Genomic DNA, 18687 nt, shown 5'->3' on the forward strand with positions numbered 1-18687 from the left:
TTGACTCACTCATTCTTTAGTAGTATGTTGTTTAACTTCTGTGTTTTTGTGGTCTTTCCAGAGTTTTTCTTATGCTTGACTTCTAGTTTCATATCATTGTGATCAGAAAAAGATGCTGCTATGAATTCAATCTCTTTTAATTTGTTGAGGCTTCTTTTGTGGCTTAATATGTCGTCGACTCTGGAGAACGTTCTATAGGCACTTGAAAAGAATGTGCATTCTACTGTTTTAAGATAGAATGTTCTGAATATATCTGTTAAATCCATCTGGTCCAGTGTGTCACTCCAAGCCATTCTTTCCTTGCTGCTTTTCTGTTTAGATGATCTGTCCATTGATGTAAGTGGGATGTTAAAGTCCTCTACTATTATTGTATTATTGAGTTTATGTTTGTTATGGTTTTATATATTTGGGTGCTCCCACGTTGGCTGCATAAATATTTATAGCTTCTTATTATAGCTTCTAGTTGAATTGTCCCCTTTATTATTATTTAGGGCCCTTCTTTGTCTCTTGTTACAGTCTTGTTTTAAGGTCTAGTTTGTCTAACATAAGTATTGCCACTCCTTTCTTTTGACATCCATTTGCATGATAAATGTTTACATATGCCTTCATTTTCAAAATGTAGGTGTCTTTGGGTCTAAAATGAATGTCTTGTAAGCAGCATATAGGAAGGTCTTATTTTTTTATCCATTTTGATTTCCTATGTCTTTTGATTGGAATATTTAGTCCATTTACATTCAAAGTAATTATTGATAGATAAAATTTATTGCTATTTTCTTACTTGTTTTATGGTTATTTCTGAAGATTTTTTCTGACCCTTTCTTGTCTTTAATGTTTTGTTGATTTTATTTAGTGATGTATTTGGATTTCCTTCTCCTTATTCTTTACATGTTTATTAGTGGTTTTTGATACATGATTACCATTAGGTTTGGATTTAACCTAACTCTTCTGCATATAGAAATCTATATTAAATTGATGATTAAGTTTGAAACCATTCTTTATTCATTTTTCCCTATGTTTTAGGTATATAGTGTAGTATTTTACCCTTTATTTTAATATTTTATTTATTTATTCATGAGAGAGACACACACACGCACACACACACAGAGAGAGAGAGAGAGAGAGAGAGAGATGCAGAGACACAGGCAGAGGGAGAAGCAGGCTCCATGCAGGGAGCCCAATGTCAGACTCAATCCCGGGACTCCGGGATCACACCCTGGGCTGAAGGCAGGCAGTCAACCACTGAGCCACCCAGGGATCCTCTATTTTACGCTTTTTGTTTGTGAGTTCCTTGACTGATTTTTTTACAGAAAAATTCATTCTTACTGCTGTTTCCCATCTTTTTACTGTAACTTTCAACCTCTCCTTTCCACTCAAGGAGACCTCTTTAATATTTTTGCATGGCTTATTTAATGATCACAAACTCCTTTTGACTTTGTTTGTCTGGGAAACCATTTATTTCTCCTTCTATTTTGAATGATAGCCTTGCTGGATACACTGTTCTTGGCTGCAGATTTTTCTCTATCAGCACTTTGAATATGTTATGCCCTTCCTTCTGGCTTGGAAAGTTTCTGCTGAAAAATCTCCTGCTAGCTAATGGGATTTCTCTTGTAAGTTAATGACTTATTTTGTCTTGCTGCTTTCAAGATTTTTTTAGCATATATTTTGCAAATTTAATTACAAAATGTCTTGGCATTGGCTTGTTTCTGTTGACTTTGATAAAGTTTTCTGTGCCTCCTCAATCTAGATGTCTATCTTCTTTCCCAGATTAGTGAATATTTCAGCTATTATTTCTTCAAATAAGCTTTCTGCCCCCTTTCTTCTCTCTTCTTCTTCTAGGACTCCAATAATGAATCTTAGTACATTTGATGGAGTCCTTGAGCTCCCTAAGTCTATTCTTGTGTTGCATAATTCTTCTTCCTTTTGTTCAGCTTCATTGCATTCCATTACTTTGTTTTCTAGGTTATTAGTTCACTCCTCTACTTCTTCCATCTGCTATTCATTGCATCAAGAATATTCCTAATCTTGTTTTTTACAGTCTTCATCTCTGATGATTTTTTAGTTCTTTTATCTCTATGGTAAGGGTCTGACTGGTGTCTTCCAATCTGTGCTCAAGTCCAGTGAGTATTCTTATGATCATTGTTTTAAATTCTCCATCAGCCATTGTGCTTTAAAAAAAAAAAAAGATTTTATTTATTTATTCATGAGAGACACAGAGAGAGACAGAGAGAGGCAGAGACAAAGGCAGAGGGAGAAGTAGGCTCCATGCAGGGAGTCCAACGTGGGACTCAATCCTGGATCTCCAGGATCATGCCCTGGGCTGAAGGCAGTGCTAAACTACTGAGCCACCCAGGCTGCCCAGCCATCATGCTTATATCAGTTTTGCTTAGATTTCAGATGGTGACCGTATGTTGTTCTTTCATATGGGATAAATTCCTCTCTCTTTTCATTTTGTTAAATGTCCTCTCCTCTGCCTGCTTCTCTGTGTTAGAAAAGGCAGTTATGTCTCCTGCTCCTCAGGTAATGGACTCATGAAGAAGAGATCATGTCCTGCCCAAGGCCTGGCATTTCGGGAAGTATCTCCAGTGTGTACTGTGTATGCTCTGCTGTTTTGTTCCTGCTACTCTACCCTTTAGGCCAGTCATCTGCAGAGGCTCTCCTTTCTTCCTGTGGGTAATGTTTTGCCCTGGATGAATGTGGCAAGTTTTAACTTGGTGTGCTCTTGTCTGCTTGCGAAATGAGAACCAGCTACACTCAGGCCCTATAAAACTCTTTGTTTGGGAGATGTAGTGTGAGCAGGGGTTTGTGCTGATCTTCCAGGAAAGGGGACTTCCTTCTTGGGAGTAAGGCAAGCATGACTGAGAATGGTAGTTCTACCCAAGCACAGGGGATGGGGCTTACTGTAAGCAAGTTAGACGCCCATTGCTGGTGCTGTGCTGTTTCCCGAAGGTAGCTCTGTGTTGGTACTGAGGGGCAGGGTAAGGAAATGGTGCTGATCAGCATCTTTGTTCCTGGAGAGGTGTCTTCCTGAACACTGCCTCTCAGGGACATGCTCCAAGATGAGCAAATGATCTCCCCATTGTTGCCCCAGGTATCTTCAGATCTCTGTTTTCATGCTGTCTGCTCCCAGGTTGTTTCCCTGCCTTCCCTCTAAGAGCAGTGCAGTGTCCTTTGGGCTCTGTCCCAGCCAAGCCGGTCAACCTTTAATACTTCAGGCTTTTAAGACCCACTGGTTGCAAGAATTCAAGAAATTCAGCCCCTCATGCTCCAAGCCAATGGCTATGGGGGCAACATTCTCCTTGTGCATTTCCCTGTGTGTTCCTGTCTCTCTTACCCTTCTCCACAACTGCCGCAACCTTCTCTCCATATCAACTAGATCCATTTCTCCCTTAAACCATGTTTCTGAGTCTCCTACTTTCTTCAGTGTGTCCTTTCTCTTTAGTTGTGGAGTTTGTTCAGTCAGTCTTCAGGTCAATTTCTAGGGTAAATTATCCTCCTAAAGGATAACTTGATAGTTATCTAGTTTTATTCCTGAGAGAGAGTGAGCCTAGGTTCCTTCTACTGTGTCACTATCTTCTTGTTAACCTCCTATGGCAATTTCTTAAAATAGAACAATAATGAACTTTGTCACATGAACTGACTCTTCCTTTCACAAATTATTTCTCTATAGTAATGTGATGTTGTTTGATAGCAATTTACTTACAGATCAATAAATCTCACCAGACTTGTAGAAGAAGTAGAGCTTCTTTCAAAATTGGAGTAAATCCTCTCAAACTCTGTTGCTGCTTTATCAAATAAGCTTATGTATCATTCTAAATCCTTTGTCATTTCAACAATCTTCACAGCATCTTCACCAGGAGTAGATTCCACCTCAAGAAATCACTTTCTTTGTTTATCTATAAGATACAAGTCCTCATCTGTTGAAGTTTTGTTTAATGTTTTATTTATTTATTCATGAGAGATACAGAGAGAGGCAGAGACCTAGGCAGAGGGAGAAGCAAGCTCCATGCAGGGAGCCTGATGTGGGACTTGATCCTTGGACTCCAGGATCATGCCCTGGGCCAAAGGCAGGGGCTAAAACTCTGAGCCACTCAGGTGTCCCTGTTGAAGTTTTATCATGAGAGTGCAACAACTTAGTCACATCTTCAGACTCCACTTCCAATTCTAGTTCTGTTGGTATTTCTACCACATATGTGGTTACTTCCTCCACTGATGTCCTGTGCACCTAAGTCATGTATGAGGATTTAAAGCAGCTTCTTCCAAACTCCTGGTAACGTTGATATTTTTTACCTCTTCCCATGAATCTCAAATCTTTTTTATTAAGTTTTTTAAAATTTTAACTCCAATATAGTTAACATATATTGTTATTTTAGTTTCAGATGTACAATATAATAATTCAATAATCCTATACATTACTCAGCGCCCATCTCAATAAATGTACTCTTTAATTTCTATTATCTATTTCACCTATCCCTCCACTCACCCCTACTCTGGTAATCATCAGTTTGTTCTCTATAGTTAAGAGTCTGGTTTTTTAAAAAAATTCTCTCTCCCTCTTTTCTTTGCTCATTTGTTTTAATTTCTTAAATTCCACATATTGGTGAGATCAGGGGTATTTATTTTCTCTGATTTATTTCACTTAGCATTATACCCACTAGATCTATCCATGTTGTTGCAAACTGCAAGGTCTCATTCTTATTTATGGCTGAGTAATATTCCATTGTGTGTGTGCGTGTGTGTGTGTGTGTGTGTGTGTATGTGTGTGTGTGTGTATCTAACATTTTCTTTATCCATTATTCTAACCATGGACACTTGGGCTGCTTCCACAATTTGGTTGTTGTAAATAATGCTGCTATAAACATCAGAGTGCATGCATCCTTCTGAATTAGTGTTTTTGTATTTTGGGCAATGGCCAAAGGAAGTAAGTACCCAGTAGTGTGATTACCAGATTGTAGGGTGGTTCTAGTTTTAATTTTTTGAGGAACTCCATACTGCTTTCTACAGTGGCCACACCAGTTTGCATTCCCACCAAGAGTGCTGAGTGTTCATTTTTTCCACGTCCTTGCCAACACCTATTGTTTTTTATGGTTTTGCTTTTAGTCATTCAGACAGGTTTGAGGTTCTAATTTGCATTTTGTTGATAAGGGATGATGAGTATCTTTTCATATGTCTATTAGCCATCTTTAGAGAAACATCAGTTCATGTCTTCTGCCCATTTTTTAATTGGATTGTTTTTTGGATGTTGACCTGTATTAGTTCTTTATATATTTTGGATATTAACCCTTTATAACATATGCCATTTACAAATATCTCCTCCTATTCTGTAGGTTGCCTTTGGTTTTGTTGATTGTTTCCTTTACTGTGCAGAGGCTTTTTATCTTGATGTAGTCTCAAGAGTTTATTTTTGCTTTTATTCCCTTGCCTCAGGAGATCTATCTAGAAAATCTTGCTATGGCCAATGTCAGGGAAATTACTGCCTGTACTCTTTTGTAGGATTTTTATCATTGTGGGTCTCACATTGAGGTCTTTAATCCATCTTGAGTTTATTTTCGTGTATGGTGACAGAAAGTCATCCAGTTTCATTCTTTTTCAATGAAAAAGAATGTTTTCCCAATACCATTTGTTGAATAGACTCTTTAGCCCATTGTATACTCTTTCTCTTTTGTTGAAGATTAATTGATCATATAATTGTGGGTTTATTTCTTGGATTTCTATTCTGTTACATTGACCTATGTGTCTATTTTATTACAACAGATTTGCAATATAACTTGAAGTCTGGAATTGTGATACTCCCCCAGTGTTATTTGTTTGGAATATTCTTTTTTTAAGATTTATTTATTATATTTATAGAGAGAGTGCACAAATGGGGGTAGAGGCAGAAAGAGAGGGAGACAAGCAGACTCTCCACTGAGCAGGGAGCCTGACAGAGCACCTGATCCCAGGACCTTGAGAAGAGTTGGGAGACTCAACCAACTATACTACCTGGGTGCCCTTATTTTGAATATTCTTAATGGCATCTAGAATGATGACTCTTTTCCAGAAGGTTTTCAATGGACTTTTCTCACATCCATCAGAGGAATAATATATATAGCACCTATAGACTTACAAAATGTATCTCTTAAATCATAAGACCTGCCAGTTTAAATAATTCCTTAATCCGTGGGCTGTGAGATGGATGTTGTGTTAGCAGGCATTAAAACAACTTTCCTCTCTTTAAAAAAAAATTATATATATATTTATTTATTCATAAGAGAGAGACAGAGAGGCAGAGACACAGGCAGAAGGAGAAGCAGGCTCCCTGTGGGAAGCCCAATGTGGGACCTGATCCCAGAACCCTGGGATCATTACCCAAGCCACAGGCAGACACTGAACCACTGAGCCACCCAGGTGCCCTAAAACAACATTCATCTTAATGTACATCTCCATTAGAGCTCTGGGATGGCCAGGTGAATTGTCAGTGAGCAGTAATATTTTGAAAGAAATCTTTTTTCTGAGCATGTCTCAAAAGTGGGCTAAAAATATTCAGTAAACCATGTTGTAAACAGATGTGCTGTCACCCAAGTTTGTTCCATTCATAGAGCACAGGCAGTGTAGATTGAGCATAATTCTTAAGGGCCCTAGGTTTTTAGGAATGGTAAAGGATCATTGGTGACAACCTAAAGTCACCAGCTGCGTTAACCTCTACCAAGATTGTTGGCCTGTTCTTTGAAGCTCTGAAGCCAGGCACTGACTTCTCTATAACTATGAAAAGACTAGATGGCATTGTCCAACAGAAGGGTGTCTCATCTACACCAAAAATCTGTTTTTTTTTAGTGTAGCTTCCTTCATCAATTATCTTAGCTATATCTTCTGGATAACTTGTTGCTTCTTCTTACACTTTCACGTAATGTAGACGGCTTCTTTCCTTAAGTTTCTGCTGATCTCACACTTTTTTCTACATCTTCCTTACCTCCCTTAGCCATCACAGAATTGAAGAGAGTCAGGGCCTTGCTCTGGATTACGCTTTGGTTTAAAGGAATATTGTGGCTTGTTTGATCTTCTAACCAAACCACTAAAACTTCCTCCATACAGCATTTTGTTTTCTTATTCATGTGTTCACTAGAGTAGGACTTTTAATTTCCTTCAAGAACTTTTCCTTTGCATTCACAACTTGGCTAACTTCCATAAGACCCAGCTTTCAGCCTATCTCAGCTTCCAACCGTAACTTCCTCACTAAACTTAATCATTTCAGCTTTTGATTTATAGTAAGAGATATGTAACTCTTCCTTTCACATGAACACTTAGAATTATAGAATTAACTGGCTTAATTTCAATACTTGAGGGAGGCTCAATGAGAAGGAAAGAGATAGGGAAATGGCAAGTCAATGGAGGAGTTGTAATGCACACAACATTTATTAATTAAGCTTGCTGTCTTATATGAGTACAGTTTGTGATGCTCCAAAATAATTAGAATGGTAATATCAAAGATCACGGATCACAGATCACCATAACAAATGTAATAATAATGAAAAAGTTTTAAATATTGCAAGAATTATCAAAATATGACAAAGGGACACAAAGTAAGCAAGTGCTATTGGAAAAATTGCACCGATAGACTTGCTCAATGAAGGGTTGCCATGAACCCTCAATTTGTAAAAAAACAAAACAAAAAAAGAAAAAACACACAAAAATACATAAAGAAAAAGAAAACAACAATAAAATACAGTATCTGAGAAGCAACAATAAAATGATATGCCTATAAAACATTAAATTCAAAATGGATCATAGAACCAAATATAAAACTTAAAACTATAAAACTTATAGAAGAAAATATAAAAGAAAATATTTGGCATCTTGAATTAGGTGAAAAATTCTTAGTTACAACTCAATCATAAGAAACAACCTGATTACAAGCTGGTGAACATATTTGAACAAGACAGTTTACTAAAAAAGATATACGGAGGAGTGATGCTGGCATCTTAATCATGTAAGTCATTTCCTTTGTCTTTCTCCTTCAATTTACAACCAGCAGGACATCTATAACCCAATAAAGATTTCCCTGCATGGCATACCAAGACACCAGGGTGATTCATACATCTCTCCATCTGAAGGTGGATTGATTGGACCCACTGGAGTTGGGGGGATGTGGAGGAAGAAGTGTCAAAACCTGAGGAGTTGTGGTGGTGCATGTGACTCCCCGTGGTTCTGGAGCAGTGGGGCACCCAGGATCCTAGTGATCCCAGCAACATTTATGATCCTGGCAGCACTAATGACACTGGGGACCCTCCTTAGAAATTTTATACTCCTAAATATAGCCACGAAGTAGCTCCGTTAAGAGAAACTAAAAACATGTGTGTTTTTCTATCACCACTTGCTGGAAACAAAAGAAGGGCCTCTAATTTCCAACCTGTTAAACTATTAAAGTTTATCTGAATAAAGAAAGATGTTCAGTATTTCAAATGCACCTGCAGAGGCACATCTCATAATACACCATGAAAAATCATGATAATATGGTATCACGAAAAGAAAATGACAATTCCCCAGCAACCAAATTCAAAGTCACAAAAGATTGGGGTCTAACTTACAGAAAAGTCAAAATAGCTAACATGAAAAATTTCAACAAGTCACAAAGAAAACTCAGAAAGGAAATTTAATGAGCTTAGGAATAAAATTAATAAACAGAAGGAGTACTTCACCAAAGTCTTTAAATTCTGGAAAAAAAGAAATTTTGGAGCAGAAGAACTCAATAAATGAGATGAAGAATGTCTTGGAGATGGAACAGATCAGATGGAAAAGATACTAAGTAATCTGGCAGACAGGAATCTAGAAATGATTCAGGTGGAAGAGGAGAACTAATATTTTTTAGAAATGAAAAAACACTGGGGGCCTAGGTGGCTCAGTTGGTTAAGCTCAGTCTGACTCTTGATCTCAGCTCAGCATCAGGAGTTCAAGCCCCATACTGGGCTCCCTGCTGGGCATGGAGCCTGCTTTAAAAAGTGAAGAATCTCTACAAGAGCTAACAGACTCTATTAGGAAAGCCAACACAAGAATAATGAGTATACCAAAAGGAGAAGAGGAGAAGGGCAGAGAGGTTATTTAAAAAATAATTGCTGAGGGCAGCCCCGGTGGCTCAGCGGTTTAGCACCGCCTTCAGCCCAGGGTGTGATCCTGGAGACCCGGGATCGAGTCCCACGTTGGGCTCCCTGCATGGAGCCTGCTTCTCCCTCTGCCCCTCTCTCTGTTTCTCAAATAAATAAAAATAAAAATAAATACTTTCTTAGAACTTCTCACACCTGGGGAAATAACTAGACATGTAATTCCTTAAAGCTAATAGATTACCTTACATTCTCGATGCAAAAAGACCCTCTCCAAGACAATGTCATGAAGTTGTCAAAAGCCAATGACAAAGAATCTTGGAGGCAGCCAGGGGAAAAAGAAAGCTCTACAAAAGACCCCCCATTAGATTATCAGTAAATTTGTCAGCAGAAGCTCTACAGGCCAGGAGACAGTGGAATGATGTATTCAAAGCATTAAAAGATAAAATCTGGGGATCCCTGGGTGGCGCAGCGGTTTGGCGCCTGCCTTTGGCCCAGGGCGCAATCCTGGAGACCCGGGATCGAATCCCACGTCGGGCTCCCGGTGCATGGAGCCTGCTTCTCCCTCTGCCTATGTCTCTGCGCCTCTCTCTCTCTCTCTGTGTGACTATCATAAATAAATTAAAAAAATAAATAAATAAAGGGCAAAGGTTTAAAAAAAAATAAAAAATAAAAAATAAAAGATAAAATCTGTCTGCCAAGAATACTCTATCCAGCAGTTTTTTCTCAGATGTGAAAGGATAAATAAAAGCTTCCCCAGTCAAACAAAAATGAGGGACTTCACCACCACTAGACCTGCCCTACAAAAAATATTGAGAGGAGCCCCTCTGCTTGAAACAAAAAGACAAAGTATACAAAACTTTGAGTAATGTCATCAATAGAATCAGAAAATTTTAACACTATTTTAGAATAAAGGGTTAAACAATTACAGCATAATGGTTATAGGAGAAAATGACATTAAGATAACTAATAATATTACAGTTTGGTAATAAGCTCATAGCATAAGAAGGGATAATTTTACAATAAAAATATGAAAGGGGAGGAATAAATGACAGAACTTGTGTAAGCAAATGATGGCAAATGGCTGTCAGCAGAAAAAAAAGACTATTTTATCTAAGAGTTGTTTATGCAAACTTTGTGGTAACCACAAAACAAAAAATCTAGGAGATCCCTGGGTGGCTCAGTGGTTTAGCACCTGCCTTTGGCCCAGGGCGCGATCCTAGAGTCCGGGGATCGAGTCCCGGGATCAAATCCCGTGTTGGGCTCCCAGCATGGAGCCTGTTTCTCCCTTCTCCTGTGTCTCTGCCTCTCTCTCTCTCTCTATGTCTATCATGAATAAATAAATAAATAAATAAATAAATAAATAAATAAATAAATCTTAAAATAAAAACAGAAATCTAGGGATGCCTGGTTGGCTCAGCAGTTGAGTGTATCTGCCTTTGGCTTGGGGTGTGATCCTGGGGTCCCGAGATCAAGTCCCACTCCTCTGCGAGGCTTCCTGTGAGGAGCCTGCTTCTCCCTCTGCCTATGTCTCTTCCTCTCTCTCGCTCTCTCTGTGTCTCTCATGAATAAATAAATAAAATCTTTTTTAAAAATCTAGAGCAAAAAGACAAAACATGAAAAAGGGGAAACTGAGCAAATCATCAGAGCAAATCACTCACCTAAAAAGGCAAACAGAAACACAGAGAAAAAGAAACAATGGAGATACAAAACAATCAGAAAACAAAAGATAAAATAGCAATAGTAAGTCTTTATATATCAATAATTGCACTAAATATAAGTAAATTGAATTTAACAATCAAAAGGCACAGAGTGGCTGTATGGATTTAAAAAAACAAGACCTAACTATATGCTGCTTTCAGAAGACCCATCTTGGGGACACCTGGGTGGCTCAGTGGTTAAGCACCTGCTTTCAGCTCAGGGTATGATCCTGGGGTCCCAGGATTGAATCCCACATCGGGCTCCCTGCATGGAGCCTGCTTCTCCCTCTGCCTGTGTCTCTGCCTCTCTCTCTCTGCCTCTCATGAATAAGTAAATAAAATCTTTAAAAAAAAAAAAAAAAGAAGACCCACTTTGGCTCCAACACGTACACTCAAAGGGAAGAGATAGAAAATGATATTCTAAGCTAATGGTAACCAAAAGAAAGCAGATGTAAGCTATACATAAATCAAACAAAATAGACCCTCAAGCCAAAAATGATAATGAAAAGTAAAACAGATCATTATATAATAATAAAGGAGTCAATACATCAAGAAGATACAACAATTCTAAGTATATATGTTCTCAACATATGAGCCCTAAAATATATCAAGCAAATACTAACAAATCTTAAGGAAGAAATAGACAGCAATATGATAATAATAGGGGACTTCAATACTCCACTATCAGCAATGTACAGATCATTCAGACAGAAAATCAGCAAGGGAACATTACAATTAAGCCACACTTTAGAATAAGTGGACTTAACACACATTTATAGAGCAGGCCATCCAACACCAGGAGGATATACATTATTCTCAAGGTCACATGGAACATTCTCCAGGATAGATCATATTATGGCCTTAAGAATTAATCTTAGCAAATTTAAGATTTAAAATATCAACTGTTTTATCTGACCACAAGTTGAGAAATAACAAATCAACAAGAAGAAAGAGAGTAGATCTCCAAATATGTGGAAATTTAAAAACACACTTTGAAGTGACCAATGGATCAAAAAGAAATCAAAAAGGAAATTTAAAAATTTATCTCAAAACAAATAAAATGAAAATACAATGTATCGAATTTTGTAGGATGCACAAAAGCAATTCACAGAGGAAAGTTTATAGCAATAAAGCATATACTAAGAAATTAGGTATCAAATAAACAACCTATATTTACACCTTACGGAACCAAAAAGAGGAAAAAAATTTAAGGCCAAAGTTAGCAAAAGGAAAGAAAAAAAAAATCAAAGTAGAAGTAAATTAAATAAAGAACAAAAAAATTAGAAAGAATCAATAAAACTAAAAGCTGATTCTTTGAAAAGATAAACAAAACTGAGAAACTTTAATCTAGACTAAGAAAAAAGGACTCGAATTTAAAAATGAAAGAGGAGATACTATAACAGATACTATAGAAATACAGAAAATTCTAAGAGACTACCATGAACAGTTATATGCCAACAAATTACATAACCTAGGGAAAAGAGATACATTTTTACAAACACATACATACCTAACAAGACTGAACCAGGAAGAAATAGAAAACCTAAATAGACCAATAAGTCAAAGAATTGAGTCATTAGGCAAAAATTGCTCATCATAGAAAACTTCAGTGTTAGATAGCTTCACTGGTGAATTCTACTAAATGTTTAAAGAATTAACACCAATCCTCCTTAACCTTTTCCATAGTATTGAGGAAGAGAAAACTCACTCTTTCCCTTTCTTTTCCCTTTCCTTCCTTTCCTTTCCCTTATTCTCCCTCTCCCTCTCCCTTACCCTCTCCCTGTCCCTCTCCCCCATTTTCTCCCCCTCCCTCTTTCTCTCCCTCAGTTAGCTGTGGGTTTGTCATATATATCCTTCATTATGTTGAAGTATGCTGCTTCTGCACTAATCTACTTAGTGTTTTTATCATAAAAGGATGCTGGATCTTGTCAACTGCTTTTTCTGTGTCTATTAAGATGATCAGGTAATTTTTATCATTCATTTATTGATGTAATAATTTACATTTACTGATTTACACATGTTGAACCATCATAAATCTCACTTGATCATGGTGCAAAATCCTTTTAATGTGTTCTTGAATACAATTTAGTAATATTTCATTGAGAATTTTTGCACCTATATTCATCAGGGATCTTGGTCTATAGTTTTCTTATGGTATTCTTATCTGACTTTGGTATTAAGGTGATGCTGACTTCATAGAGTAATAGTGAAATATATGGAATTGTTGAATCACTACATTTTATACCTGAAACTAATATGACGCTGTATGTTAAGTACACTGGAATTAAAATGAAAAAAGGAAAGAGAAAGGAAAAAGAAAGGGAGAGGGAGGAGGAGAGGGAGACTATTGAATATAGTAGTGGAAATCCTAGCTAGGGCAATTAGTCAGAACAAAGAGAGAAAAGGGATCCAAATCAGGAAGGAGAAAGTAAAATTGTTGTTATTTGTTGACAATATGATCTTACATATAGAAGATCCAAAAGAGTCAATACAAAAATTGTTGGAATTAATCAGTGATTTCAATAAAATGGCAGGTTACAAAAATCTACTTAGAGAACTCAGTGGCATTCTTTTACACTAATAATGAGGGAAAAAAGAAAGAAAGAAAAGAAAGAAAGAAAGAAAGAAAGAAAGAAAGAAAGAAAGAAAGAAGAAGAAGAAGAAGAAAGAAAGAAAGAAAGAAAGAAAGAAAGAAAGAAAGAAAGAAAGAAAGAAACTATCTTAATTACAATAATATCAAGAACAATAAAGTACTTAAAAATAAACTTAACCAAGAAAGTAAAAGATATATATGATGAAAACTACACAACTGTGATGAAAGATATCAAAGACACAAACAGAAAGACATCTGTGTTCATGGATTAGAAGAATAAATATTGTTAACATGGACATACCACTGAAAACCATCTATTGATTCAATGTAGTCCCCATCAGAATACCAAAGTCATTCTTCACAGAAATATAAAAAACAATTCTAAAATTTGTGTGGAACCACCAAGACTCCAGATAGCCAAAGCAATGCTGAGAAAAAGAACAAAGTCAAAGGTATTGCATGTCCTGATTTCAAACTATACCCCAAACCATAGTAATAAAAAGTTTGGTACTGTCACAAAAATAGACACATAGACCAATGGAACAGAATAGAGAGCCTAGAATTAAATTCTGGCACATATGGTCAACTATTATTGCACAAGGGAGCCAAGAACACCTAATGGGGGAGTGATGTTATCTTCAACAAATGGTACTGGCAAAACTGAAGAGACATATGCAGAACAGTATAAATGGATTCCTATCTCAAACCAATCATAAAATTAACTCAAAATGGATCAAGTACTTAAATATAAGACTTGATATCATAAAGCTCCTGGAAGAAAATATAGGGAAGAAGCTCATTGATAATGATCTTGGCAACGATTTTTTGGGTATGACACCAAAAGCACAAACAACAAAATCAAAAATCAGCAAATGATACTACATCAAACTCAAAAGGCTCTGCATAGTAAAATAAACAATTAACAATATAAAATAGCAGCTTATATAATGGGAGAATTTTTTTGCAAATCATATATTGGATGAAAGGTTAATATCCAAAATGTATAAAAAATCTGTTTAAAAAATGGGCAGAAAAACTAAGTAGACATTTTTCTGAAGAAGATATAAAAATGGCCAGTAGGCATATGACAAGATGCTCAACATCACTAATTATCAGAAATATGTGAGTAAAAACCACAATGCAATATTACCTCACACTTGTTAGAATGGCTATTCTCAAGAAGGCAAGAGACAAGTGCTGGTAAGGATCTGGTGAAAACAGAATCCTTATACATGTTAGTGAGACTGTAAATTAGTCTAACCACTATGGAAAACAATACAGAGGGTCTTCAAAAAATTAAAAATAGATCTATCATATGAACCTGCAACTTCACTTTTGGGTATATACCCAACGGAAATTAAAAGAGGAATTTTAAGGAGATATATGCACACCCATGTTTATCACAGCATTACTCATTATAATCAAGATATAGAAACAACCCAAATGTCCATCAGTGATAAATGGGTAAAAATATGATGTATCCAAAATATATAAAGAACTTACAAAACTCAATACTCAAAAGCAAATAATCCAATTAAAAAATGGGCAGAGCATATGATCAGATATTTTTCCAAAGAAGACATCCAGATGGCTAATGGACCACATTAAAAGATGTTCATGATCACTAACCATCAGAGAAACACAAATCAAAACTACAATGAGATATCACACCTGTCAGGATGGCTAAAAACAACAACACAAGAAACAGATGTTGACAAGGATGTGGAGAAAAAGGAACATTCATGTACTGTTGGTGAAATGCAAACTGGTGCAGCTACTCTGGAAAGCAGTAAGAGATTGCCTCAAAAAGTTAAAAAACAGAACTACCTTATGACCCAGAAATCACACTACTGGGTATTTACCCAAATGATCCAAGAACACTAGTTAAAATGGATACATGCATCTTATGTTTATAGTAGTATTATTTACAACAGCCAAATTATGGAAGCAACCCATATGTCCATTGATTGATGAATGGATAATGAAGATGAATGGATTAAAAAGGATATAATATATAATATTAGAATATTATTGGAATAATAATGAAATATTATTCATCCACCCAAAAGAATGAAATCTTGCCATTTATACCTTATATGGATGGAGCTAGAGAGTTCAATGCTAAGCAAAATAAATCAGTCAGCTTAAGACAAATACCATACAATTGCACTTATATGTGGAATTTAAGAAGCAAAACAAATGAACAAAGGGGGAAAAAGAGAGAGAAATCAATAAATGGATTCTTAATCATAGAGAACTGATGGTTACCAGAGGTCAAGGGAAGGGGTGGGAACAGGATGTGTTAAATAGCTGATGGGGATTAAGGAGTGCACTTGTGATGAGTATCAGGTGATGCATGGAAGTGTTGAATCATTCTACTGTACACCAGAAACTAATGTAATGCTGTATGTTAACTAATTGGAATTTAAATAAAAACATTTTTAAAAAATCAAAAGTTAAAAAAAATATGTTGTATATACACTATGCAATATTAGTCATCCAGAGGAAGGTGGATATTCTGCCATTTATGACAACATGGATATACCCTGAGCACATTATGCTGAGATGTCAGAGAAAGGCAAGTACTGTATGATGTCACTTCTATGTGTAATCTAAAAAGAATCAAACCTATAAAAAACAAACAGATAAAATGGTGGTTACCAGGGGACTGTGGGGGGATAAGATGAATGGTGCTTTAGGGTACAAACTTATAATGCGTAGTAATGAGCCAAACTTGTAATGAGTAGTAAATAAGCCAGGGAGATCTATAATGAATATAGTATAATGAATGCACACACACAATAATAATTATACTATAATGATATGATGTGATAAGTATTATTTTAATAGCAATAATATTGCAATATACAAATATATCAGATTAACACAGTATAAACAGATGTTGACAAGGATGTGGAGAAAAAAGAACACTCATGTACTGTTGGTGAAATGCAAACTTTTAAATCTGTAAAGTGTATTATGTTAAATTTATCAAATTTAAAAAATACAGATCACAAATTAGCCCATGAATAAAAGTTCAGTATCATTAGTCATGAATGGTATCAATACCATACCACCAAAATACCCAATATTGAAAAATGTACAGTACCAAATACTGGTGGCAATATGGAACAACTGGAACTTTCATGCATGGCTGGCAGGACTGCAAAATTTTGTAGCACTTTAGAAAAGAGTGCAGTGGATTCTTATATATTCAAACATATACTTGCTATACACAGAACAAAATCCCTCCTAGGTAATTATCCGAATGAAATAAAAACCTATGTTCATACAACAGCCTATATGTGAATGCTCATAGCGGTTTCATTTATAATCATTCAAAACTAGAAATAACCAAATGTCCTTTTAAAAGGTGAAAGGGTAAACAAACTTGGTACATCCATAGAGTGGAATACTACTCAGTAGTAAAAGCTATAAAGAATAAAAAACTAGTGATACAACACAAATGAATCCCAAGGGCATTATGCTAAGTGAAAGATGATAGATTCAAACTCTGCACATGGTATGACTCTATTTATACTACAAATTTGTAGGAAAGAGTTTCCACATCAGGGATTACCAGGGGGTTAGACATGGGGAGGAGTTGACTGAAAAGAGGCAGTGTATGAGGAAATCAGAAGAGTTTTGTATCTTGTTTGTATTGCTTACACTTTTGTCAAAATTCATAAAATTACACACTAAAGTGAATTCTATTGTATAGAAATTAAAAGCACAAAAGCAAAAACAGTGAAGACAAAGATAAGAAACACCATCAAGTATTTGGTTGGTTTAAAAAAAAATTAAACAGATCCATAAAATGTAGAGATGAGTCCTAAAAATACATATATATATATATATATATATATATATATATATCCCTACAAACTCTTATAACACTAATAATCAATAAATATTCTAATACCTGAGAGAGAGAGAGACAGAGATAGAAATATACACACAAAGATAGACAGAGGACAGCAAATTTAAAAACACTTAATCTACAATTCTATACCCATTCAAATTGTTACTCTGTTTTAGGTGCAAAATAAAGACAATGTTGTAATTCTTACAACAATAAAGAAAGTTCACTCTTTTTAAAAATTGATTGATTTATAATTGATTGATTTTAGAGAGTGGGGGAGGGGAGAGAAGAGGGAGAAGGAAAGAGAAAACCTTAAGCAGGTACCATGTCCAGCACACACACAGCCTGATGCAGGACTTGATCTCCCAATCCTGAGATCATAACCCTAAGATCATGAACTGAGCTGAAAGCAAGAATTGGTTGCTTAGCTTATTGAGCCATCCAAGCACCCCAAGGAAGCTTATTTTTGATGAACCCTTTCTGAAGAAATGTTTTGAGATTGTACTCCAGGAAAACAAGGATAATAATCAAGAAACAGGAGCCGTGCAGTAGAGTTAGGAATGTGGTGGAACAAACCCTAGAATGCCATATCTGTACAAGCCTAGAAAGTCATTGGTTCAAATTAGGTTTCAAGTCATTGGTTCAATGGACTCTAAGAAGGAATGCAAAATGTTACATATCATTAAAAAGAATGGGATAAATTCTAATTGATATGTGAAATAAATAGGGAATTGGAGATTCCTAGTATTATATTGAGGATTGCATATATGTGTTCTCTCATATAGAAAGTGAGAAATCCTAGGAAAAATAAGGAACTATAATAAAAATCTGTGATTAATTGATGAAACAAAATACAGCAGCATTTCCTGCAACTGATGAAATCTTAAAAAAAATACGTTTAAGCAACATTCTTCTCCAGTGGATCCTGGGCATGTGACATGAGGCATGCAGAGATTAAAATAGTATGTTAAACCAGTATGTTGTTCTTTTTGGTATACAGCTGTAATTGCATAATACTTTTTTCTCAGTTTTAAGAATCAACTTAAATAATATTTTATTATTTATATGATGTTATCACTATAGCTATTGTAAAGAAAGGCTTTACCTCATAGAATTTGGAAGGTGAATGTGAAGAAGATGAAGAAAAGTTGGAGAGCTAATATCTTCAGCTAAAGGATGGACTATCTTAAATTGCTGAATCAAGATGTATAAAATATTCCATGCAAATAAAAGTCAAAATAAAGCTAAGGTACTTATCTCAGACAAAATATACTTTAAGTTAAAGAATGTATAATGTTAAAGAGATCAATCCAACAAGAGGATGTAACATTTGTAAATATCTATGCACCCAGTATACATAAAGCAAATATTAACAGACTTAAAAGGAGAAACAGACAGCAATACAATAATACTAGGGGATGTTAATATCTGACTTTCATCAGCGGACAGAGCATCCAGACA

General features: G+C 35.8%; 1 long non-coding RNA gene across 2 annotated transcripts in view; it reads left to right on the forward strand.

Annotated features, from left to right (window-relative positions):
- Positions 1–237: 237 nt before the first annotated feature.
- LOC111096915 overlaps positions 238–18687 on the forward strand; it is a 149582-nt gene continuing 131132 nt past the window's right edge. For both annotated transcript variants that reach the window (XR_005361722.1, XR_005361723.1), the window contains exon 1: positions 238–336. This is a non-coding gene — a long non-coding RNA (uncharacterized LOC111096915). The remainder of the gene's footprint in view (positions 337–18687) is intronic.

This window comes from Canis lupus, chromosome 7 (assembly GCF_011100685.1).
Source record: "Canis lupus familiaris isolate Mischka breed German Shepherd chromosome 7, alternate assembly UU_Cfam_GSD_1.0, whole genome shotgun sequence".
In the NCBI taxonomy this organism is placed as follows: domain Eukaryota; kingdom Metazoa; phylum Chordata; class Mammalia; order Carnivora; family Canidae; genus Canis; species Canis lupus.